Source organism: Agelaius phoeniceus, chromosome 5 (assembly GCF_051311805.1).
Source record: "Agelaius phoeniceus isolate bAgePho1 chromosome 5, bAgePho1.hap1, whole genome shotgun sequence".
NCBI lineage: Eukaryota > Metazoa > Chordata > Aves > Passeriformes > Icteridae > Agelaius > Agelaius phoeniceus.
In genome coordinates, this window is record NC_135269.1 from 14098153 (window position 1) to 14108204 (window position 10052).

The following is a 10052-nucleotide window of genomic DNA, read 5'->3' on the forward strand; positions in this document are numbered from 1 at the left end:
AAAGAAATCCTTCCATCTTTGTCATCTTTGAGAAGCACCAGATTTGCCTGGCATATATCTTGGAGGATACACATTCATCCTGATAAAGATGATGCCAGAGGTAACAATGTCTTGCCTAAAAATAACACTTCAAGGTTCACATTTTTTTGAACTCCGTTGCATATAAGAACCTCATATCTGACATTCAGCTATACTGCAGCTGTTTCTCTTACAGGAGGGAAACTTAAGTATAACTTATGGAATGGCTGGATCCACTATGAGAGTTGTTTTCCTTCTAAACAGGCTGTTAGCAGTTAAATCATAATAAATAATATAACCATCAGAATGTGGTGATGATTTGGATACAAGTGCAATATAAATTTAAATGTGCCTTGTGGTTAATTTCTAAAACTAATTGCTTCCATGTAAGGTATGGTACATAAGTAGATGTTTTTTAGGACATACTTGGGGAAATTAATATAGAAATGGGGGAAATAGAGTACAAAAAGCATGTTTGAGGGGTGACTCTCTGGACTTGTTTTTCCATGGAGAGAAGATCATCAGCATTTGTCAGTGTAAGAAAAGTAGACAATAGGCTCTGAGCTGTTTTTGTCCTGTGGTTTGGCTGCCTTGAATTTTGCGGCAAGAAAAGGCTTTTAGATTATATCCTAAAGGACTGTTACATCATGTTTCCCTAATTTCTCTGCTGGTCCCATTTGGTTATCTTGCAATAAGAATCATTAGGGCTTCAATTCAGATGGAAAAAACAATTATTCCTGGATAACAAAGAAGCAAATGACTCATTGGTCTTCCTCAGTTTACCTTGGCTATTGATCATGTCCTGAAGCCAGAATGATGAGACCCATCTTCACATAACATGTCTGAGAGAACAGGGAGATGCCACAGACTGTTCTGCAGTCCAGTCATACCACAAATCAAAACAACAGTCATTGCCACTCTTCTAGGAAAGAGCTGAAGTTGTTATTTTGAGCTGTCAGTGCCCTCCTGATCTGCAGGCTGGGCTGGGATCTTACCTTAAGGTGCTTAGACAACCTCCCTCTCAAAATTTGAAGAATGAGTGTAAAACCTTCCTTGGATTCACAGCAGAATATTCAAGTGGAGTTCTGTCTGGTGTTGCCACACAGGTGTGCAGCAGCCAGCTGTGTGCCTGGCCCTCCCATGCAGTGGGCAGTGTTGGGATGTTAAACTGGATCTGCTGGGGAGCAGGGGGGTGCCATTGCAGGCAACTGTAGCTCAGCTTTTGCTGACAGTGAGGGAAGAGGAAATAATTTAGGACTGAGATAACAAGGTGTTCTCCTGTACTTACCTGAGGGTTGGTCATGGGCCAGTTGGAAGCAGCCTCCTAAAGGTCTGCCCTGGTGCCAGCCTGCACTCAGCCATCCCCCAAGGGCAGCCCTGGCCCCTGTGGGTATAGGAGCACTTCAGCAGGACACCACAGCTGCTTTGAGTCATGTTCACTCTGCTGGGAATGAGGTCTCCCACTCTTGCCCAGAGCTGAGTTTGGAGTCAAAACGTTGGAAACACCTGAGTGTTGGTGACCCCATCATGGCTGGCCACTGGGAAGCACTGAGGAGTTCTGCAGCCTCTGCCGGTGGGAAACCCTGTGAATATAGGATATTGATACTAGAAGACATCATGGGAAGCCCATAACTAATGCTGGGGATGGAGTTTGCTTTGTTTTCTGTTTGCTCTCAGGACTTCTCACCCTGTTTTTCTGTATGAAGTCTGCCTTGTTCCACTAGTAACGCTCAGTCCCAGACCAGAGCTTCCCTGGGCTTAGATCAAGAAAAGCAGGGATATGGCAGCTGCTGAAGTTAGATCCCCACCATGCCATGACACCAGTCTATGCTGAGCTGAATAATGGCCCACAGCAGAGTCCCACCAGGGCTGTGGAGCCAGTTCCTGCAGCAGTGAGCAATGAGACACAGGGGCTTTGTGAGGGCATGGCCACCTCCTTGCCACCCTGCAGGCTGGCACTGGTGGTGGCTGTTCTGGATTACCCTGATGCTGCTGCCTGGCACTTCTCTGGGGGATGGAGAAGTGCCCAGTGGTGTGGGCTGCAACTGGAATGGATGAAAGGTTTTTCTGCCATCTGAACTTTCAGATCTCTTTTCATGTTTTCTGTAGGAAATCCCCAAAGTCAGTTAGCCCCTGGACTGCCCTGTTGCATTTGATTTAATTCCACTGTCTTATATTTTTGAGGGGAGTTGGGGGATTTGAGCAAAACCTGAAGGTTTTTCTTGTGCAAACTTTTGTGAGCTCATTAGGAGCTGTGTGGGCATAATGGATGTGGATCTTGTTTGCCATGCTTAAGGACAGAGCTTTTTTGAAATCAGTAGGTAAAGATGCATTGGAAGGGGTGATATTTAACTAGACAACTCTTCCCATTATTGGTAAGATTGTTCTTTTAACTTTCCAATAGTCATCATGCCAAATCCAAATCTGTTCTAGCTCGCCTGTCCTACTTGGTGATGTTGGGGTTTGCTGGGGTGTAGGTGCTCTGTGTTGCACTGTTATCAAACCTCCTGTTCCTCCCCATGAAGTGCTCCTGTCTGTTTAGCTGGCCAGGATTTCAGTTCTGTGCTGTGACAGCCTGAGGACCCCGTTTCACTGAGCAGTTTCTGACCAAGGGCTGGAGCTGCCTGTGTGGGTGTCTGAGATGGACTCGTGCCATTACTGGGTACAAATATTTTCTCTGCAACACAGAACATCCCTAAGGGTTTTAGCTAACTGCTTCCTGTCACTGACTGTGCACACACACACACACGGGAGTCTGCTGGTAAGTTTTTTATGGAAGTCACTTTTTGGATTCCCAGTTTAACAAAAACACCCAGCTTTGACAGGCTTGTAACAGAGCAAACACTGTCAGTGAAAGCACATGTATGCAAACAACTCCCTTCCTTTCTGCTCTGTTGTTAAACCTGGTAACTCAAAATCCAGCCACCTCATTTCATGCTTTTCTGAAGGTGAGGAGGGAGGTGACTGTACTTTAATTTCCCAAAATGCTGTTGTGTAGAGCATTTTGCATCTTTGAAAGTTTGAACACTTCTTTGCTAATGAAGTGCTGGAAGACTGAATGTAATATCCTGCTGTTTGCATCTTCCTTGCTGTCTGACAAACTTTCACATCAGGGGTATCACACTACTAGAGCACACTGTCCCTTCACATGGTCAAGTCCCAAAGGCACTATTATAAATTTACTGTTATGTATTGATTCAATTATTGTGTGACAAAGATTAAAAGTGACTTCTGTTCTTTGTGGTGGAGAAGGAAGTGAAGGAGGTAGACATGGACCATTAGAGGGGAATGAATACCTGCTGGGCATGCACAGATGGCACAGCTGGCTGCAGTGTACTTACTGAGAGAGGATTTGGTGTCTGACAAGTAGGTAAGATGTTAACTACCAGGAAAGCTCCATGTGTCCTACAATGATTACTTATTTACCCACCCCACAAATAACTCACTGTGTCCCTATACACAAAGAAATTACTGTGATAAATGTAACTGTTTTCACTGCATGGGATTTATAACTCTCATGGGAAAAAATAGATTTTGGTTCCTGTAGGTCTAGGTAAGCTTTCTGCAGGTTTAGGTAAGGTTCATAGAAAATGCTCCAGTTTAGTATTGGGGTCTCATATCATGATGCCCCTTTTCTGGCACCAATTAGGGGTTGGAAATTCAAAAAACACCTTTGAACAATTAAAATTTCCCTTGAAATATTTCTGGGAAAAAAAAAAATAGAAGAAAAGAAAGATACTTAAGGAACCAGAAAGCAAAGCAGAAAGAAAACCAGTGGCCTTTATGTGGATTTCAGAATCCCCTTTTCCCTCTTTGAATTGTCTTAATTTTTTTTTTCTAAAGCATGCCTTGATCTCAAAGCCACACAATCAACAGTCCTCCAGTCATCTTTTATAGTGAAGTGTCAGTCGTAGCAAGATTAAGGTAGTTTATATTATCGCTTTTTAATTTAATCACTATTCATTATCAAATATTCTGTTGTTTAAAACAGAATGGCATCTCTGATCCATATTTTTCTCTTGAATGGGGTTAACTGTGCAGGGTGAAATTAAGCTCCACCAGTTAAGTTTTGTACTTTACATTACAACAGGAAAGAGCAGCACTAAATCCCCTCAAACTTTTGCCCTCTCAAAATTGCTAGCAGGTTAGAAAGCTGACTCAAATGTTGAGTTTGATCCAGAAAGCTGACTCAGGTGGAACTGCTGAAGGTCAAAGTCTTTGCCAGGATGCCACCTGCATGAACAGCACCAATTAGATGTTCTGTCTTGTGTGAATTACACAACTCATTTGCTGGTATTAAAATGTAGATGTGGAGATGGCTATCACTGATACCACCAGCGTGGGAAGTTCATTGAGTATAAAGGCTGGATCTGCAAAATTGGAATTTACAGCAGCAAATTTTAGATTTCCAACAACCCTCCCTAGTTTTCAGGAAATAAGGAATCAAGTTTTTTAAAGCTGAAATTGAATAGGAAAAATGTTCTCATGAAGCAGCCAGAAGCATTTATTTGTGTGGCTCCTTGACACTTATTATTTACAGCTGGTCCCCTCCAAAGCAGCTTGGAGACAGCAGATACCTAAATGTGAGCTGGACTCTGAGGTACATCAAGCACATTCATAATTATGTCATTGTGGCTGTTTTATATGAGTTTGCTTTGCCATCAGGTACTGTAATATGATCACAAAACACCACTTATTTTCAGAAGGTACAGGGTGTGTAAAGGCAAGCACCTAAGATAAACAAGACAATCTAAATGTCAATATTTAGAAAATGCATCTCCATCAAATACACCAACATAATATTGTTCTTTAAAGTGGACCCCTCAATCTCTATTGTTGTTCAGGTTGGTTCATTGTTCAGAAATCCTTGAATATTCCATAGACCAGAGGCTGAGATTCAACTGACCATTGCACAGAAAGGAGTGCAGGATCTAAATAAATCTCAAATGCTTTTAATATAGCAAGGAACTAATCATGCTTTGTTTCCTTTCATACATACTGGAAATTTTCTTTCCCATCTCACTGGTTCCAATAATCCTCTCCGTTCTTGGTGTGAATATTCTCTGTACCCTGTTTATTTCTTTACACAACTTTTACTGCATCAGAGTTATTATGAGAAGGAAAGGGAAGGATATTTCAACACACACTAAAATAAGTGTTGGGTTTTTTTTTTCAAATTTGAACATATTGCAAAGACACTGCAATTTACTAAATTACTATGAGTTAATTCTAAAAAATTTTTATTTGAAGAAATTCTAGAACTACTTTAGTTTTATAGTAGCATACTATGAACACTAAGTACATAAGCATTTGAAATTTTTCAGCCCTGACAGGACAACCCTTTTAGCTGAAGAAATTGATCATTCAATTTTTAATTTTTTCCCCATTCTTCTTACTAAGCATTTAACAACATGCAGACCTTAATAAATAACAGAGACAAACATCTGTCCTTAAATAGCAGCAATTTCTTCTGCCAGTAAAATTGGTTTTCTTCCCCTACATTGAGCCATGAGTTGGCAACACAAGGGCTGGGCAAGCAGAAGACAGCACACAGAGAGACCCCCATTTATTTAGGCTGGGGATTACCATCTGTTTTTCTGCTCCTGCTACAAAATGAGTCCTAATAATAGTAGGGGTGGGGTGGGGGTGTGCTCAAAACACAGAAAGAACACAATGTCCTTTCTCTAGCTGATCAGGTCTTGTAATTTTTTTTAAACAGTATTTTAAAATACTCAGTCCCTTTTTAGGAGGATGTATGTTCTTTGCCTCTTTAATTGCTCTTATTTTGCAAAATTGAGTGAGAACAAGTCCTATGGCATAGATCACACTCATCTGGATATTATTTCCTAATGCTTCTTACAAAAAATTAGGGAGTGCCCCCCTGGTGAAAGAATAAACGAGGATTCCCAGTTCACTATGCATTTATTGAATTAATGGCTAGGTTTGATTTGGGTTTCTTAGTTTGGACAAGGCTTCCAAAGTGGTAATACTGATCTGAATTCTATGTGCCATTGAAATGATGGCTCTGGCCACTTCACTTGCCAGTTGTTTCAGCTGCTTAGCAACTGTGACCATGGTCCATTAGATCCTTGGTGTCTCTGAAGGGTTTTGAAAACTTAGTGGTTCCTGCCTGTCAGCCATACCAGACATGCTTTAGTTCCTGCTGGTCTTTCTAGTTGCAATATCCTTTAAAAGAAAACAAGAGGTTATCTTTGTGTTTCCAAAAGCCTTGCCTGTAGTGCACCTACTCTGTCTTCCATAGGCATGTTTTGGATTTTAGCATCTTAGTACAGAACTCTTCCTTTTATTTCAGCTCCTCTTTAATCTCTAGAATTGGGCACTTTCTTACCTCTTGTCCTCCCTCGCTTCCACTCACCACTGTTTTATTTTCAATATTTTATGACCATTAAAAATGTCAATTTTATTAGATTAATTCTAAGACTTTGTATGCAATGATAGGTACTTTTCTTTCTGAACAGTTTTGAGTAAACTTGTATTAGGTAAGTACACATATGATGTGAATGTTAGTATATATTCACACAAACTTTTCTCCAAATGAAGCCTGATCAATTTTGATTTGCAGTTTTATTAGTGAAAAATACATTTACTGATAGACTGTTAGGATTTTACCTTTCTGTGTGAATGAACCTGAGAGTACATTAGAACTTAGGATAAATCTTGAGATACAGGCATAAGTAAGAGTATATTTCCTTTAAAGCCTAGAAGGGGTGGATGAATATCCTAACATGAGTAAGGGGACTGAGGCGTACTTGGCCTGGTTTTGGAAACAGGTGGTTTTTGCTTATAGCTCAGGATCATCAAAAACATATTTTCCACCCAAGCCTTCCTTGTGCTCCATCATCTTTCCCAGAGAATGGTGGGGGAAGAAATTTGCATTTGTAACTGGGGACCAGCTCCCACAGTGCAGCCACATCATCTAATTTTCTTGATCAGAGCCAGAGCCAAACCCATTGCTCTCTTCCTCAGTGGGGCAGGAACTCTGTTTGCTGCCATCCCTATCCATAGCAGTCTGGTAGTAGCAACATTTTTCTGGGGAAAACTCTGTGATGCAAGCAGGGCTTTCCAAGTGGAAACAAGGCTTCCCAGCCATGAGGTGTGGAGCTGGGTGCAGGGAACCAACCCTTCCGGCCTGGGGGCTGTATTAATGAAATGGCCAAGGAGGGCATACAGAAAACACCTTCCTCAGTGCTTCTTTCTGTACAGGCCCTCCACTACCTCCCCAGGGTTGGCATCCTGGAAGCAGCAGAAAAGAGTACACCAAGGAATTGTCCTGCTGTAGTGTATTTTGTAGGAAAAGAAGGATAAGACAAAACAGACTACAATAATTGCAAAATATCCTCACTCTAAAGTGAGGCCAAGTGCCAGAGAGCTCTTATGCAAAAAAAAAAAAAAAAAAAAAAAAAAAAAAAAATCTGGAGATTCAGCTGTCCCACATAACCAGCTTCCTTTCAAAGTCAGAGTCCAGGCTGAACAGGCACACAATTCATATACATTCTGCTCCCTGCTGCTCTTGCCCGGCAGCCTTTAGAAATCAATTATGTGCCACTCAATCAGTGTCAACATCATTTCTATCATAACCACCACCAAGCTTGAAGTTTAGCAGAATTCAGCACAATCTGTTTGCTTTGAGCAATTAGTTACTCTTCCCTGGTTCTGTCTTCCCATGCAGGAGGAAAGGAATTGTTATCAGAAGGTGATGCTTGCCAGAACACAGGGTGCCCTCTGACAAGCAGGACTTCAGCTCCATTAAACATCCCCACACCCTCTGAACAGAAAACTCAGTGTTCTGTATTCTTATGGCTTGGAACAAGTAAATATTTCCTCACAAGCAAATATTTCCTCCTGTACATTTCTAAAGTGATCTCTCTTGCACAACAGCAGTATGCATTCAGGCAGTTCACTCTAATTATCGCTTTGTAACATTTTGCATCTGCTTCTGTTAAGTCACTGAAGTTGCTAGTATGTTTTCTTGAGTTTTTTTAATTTTTAAACAACTTGTTTCTGTGTCTGTCTGTCAACAGCTGCACTCTTCATTTTATGCACTTTGAATGCATTCATTTTCTACAGTGTGTCTTGTCCAGCTCCAAGCTGGAACCCACAGCAATCCTTTGACAGGCTGTCTGTTAGGCTTTCAGGTCATCCCTAATTTCAGGTTTTCTTCCAGACTCATAGATTTTGTTGTTGAATAACAAATAATACAATTTAAGCTGTCACAGAAGTGTAAGAACTGCTAGTTCTATTCTCTCCAGCTGCAGCCAGAAGCAGGCTGGAACACATGGGTGAGATGTTTGGATCCTTGGAGCTAGCTGTGTCACCCACTCCATCAAGGTGGGGGTCAGTCTCTTTTCCCAGGTAATAAGCAATAGCACAAGAGAAAAGGACCACAAGTTGTACCAGGGGAGGTTTAAATTGGATATTAGGAAAAATTTCTTCACTGAAAGGGTGGTCAAGCACTGCAACAGGCTGCTTGGGGAAGTGGAGGCATTTAAGAGTTGTGAAGATGTGGCACTTAGGGACATGGTTTAGAAGTAGACTTAGCACTGCTGCTTTAACAGTTGGACTCAGTGGTCTCAGAGGTTGTTTCCAACCTTAATGATTCTATTGTGGGTTCCATCCCATTTGTAGTAAAATAGTGGAATTCCAAAAAAACTGCAAAATAAAAGTATAGTACTTTAAAAAGTGTATTTTAAGTTTGTTTTTATAGTTCCAAATTAAATGCATTTTCTGTGGAATGTTTCAGTCACTTTTAAAAATAACAGATTCGTATCCAATGGAAAAACTGTTGTCTAATATAACTCTGAGGCAATCTCTCTTGGAAACAGTCTACTGCAAAATTTTGGATGTTTGTGTTCATAGATCTCATCCCAATTTCTTTCTTTCTGTGGTTCATCAGTGCATTTTCTTAAGTGTGAATTTGTCAGATTTAGTGAGTTCTTTCCTTTCTAAGTTGAACCAGTAATAATCTCAGATGGTGCTACACTGCCACAAACCCAGGCAGACTGGCATGCAGTAGCAGTGGCGTGCTGAGACTGGTTGGGGTGCTCAAATGGATGAGGACACCTATACGCTCCATTATTCTTCTCTTGATGTTTGAGAACATTCAAGTCACCAATTAAGCAATTAGATGCATATCAGTGTTTGCTTGGCCTTATCTTCCTCATAAAGTACCTGGGCACTACCAGTTTGGACAGAACTCAGCGATTAAGTAGCTCAGGTGAAAAAGCTGAAGTTGGTATAACTGAGGCAGTGACATTCTTTCAGGTTGTTCCGTGTGACTGTGTTATTGCTGATGGCAGCAGCCAGCACTGTTACTGTGCTCTAAGCAGTAAGGCACTCTAAGCAAAACTTCAGTGATGTTACTGTGCTTCATAATTTTCTGCCACAAGCAGGACACACCTTAATTTTAAGATTGAGCTTTGGTAAAGTATGACTTTGAGACTGCTAAACAGCAAAGGTGTGAGTTGCCATGTATTGGTGGGATTCCGTACTCTTCATGGCCAGGGAGTGACAAAGCCTGCCCTGTCCCTGACAGGTGGTGTGCCCAGGCCGTGTCTCTGGGACAGAGAGGGTTAAACCACTTTGAACAAAGGCTTGATTCATGTCTTTCCTTCCTCGAAGGGAATGAGAGAAAGAAACAAAAGTAAGATAGAGAAAAAGCTGTTGTGAAACAAGCCCATTGCTGTTCTCTGAAAAACAAGTATGCGAGGATTCATTTTTAGAGGCGTGCTGAAGCAGCAGGGCACTGGAGGGTGGCCACAGCCACTCTTCCTCCAGGGGCTGTCACTGCCCTGCCAGTGCCAAGGACTAAAATTGTCTGGCTTCTTACAAGAGGACGTGGTCCCGACTGTGTGCCACAAAAAAATGTCTGCTGTACAAAACCACAAGCTATTTCCCACTCCAAAGCAAAATGTTTAATCGTAGCTGTTGCTGCTGTGTGAAGAGGACTCCTTTCTGTCAGCATATCAAGGGGCTGGGAGGTGTCTGCCATCTCACACAGGTGTTTGTCTGTGTAA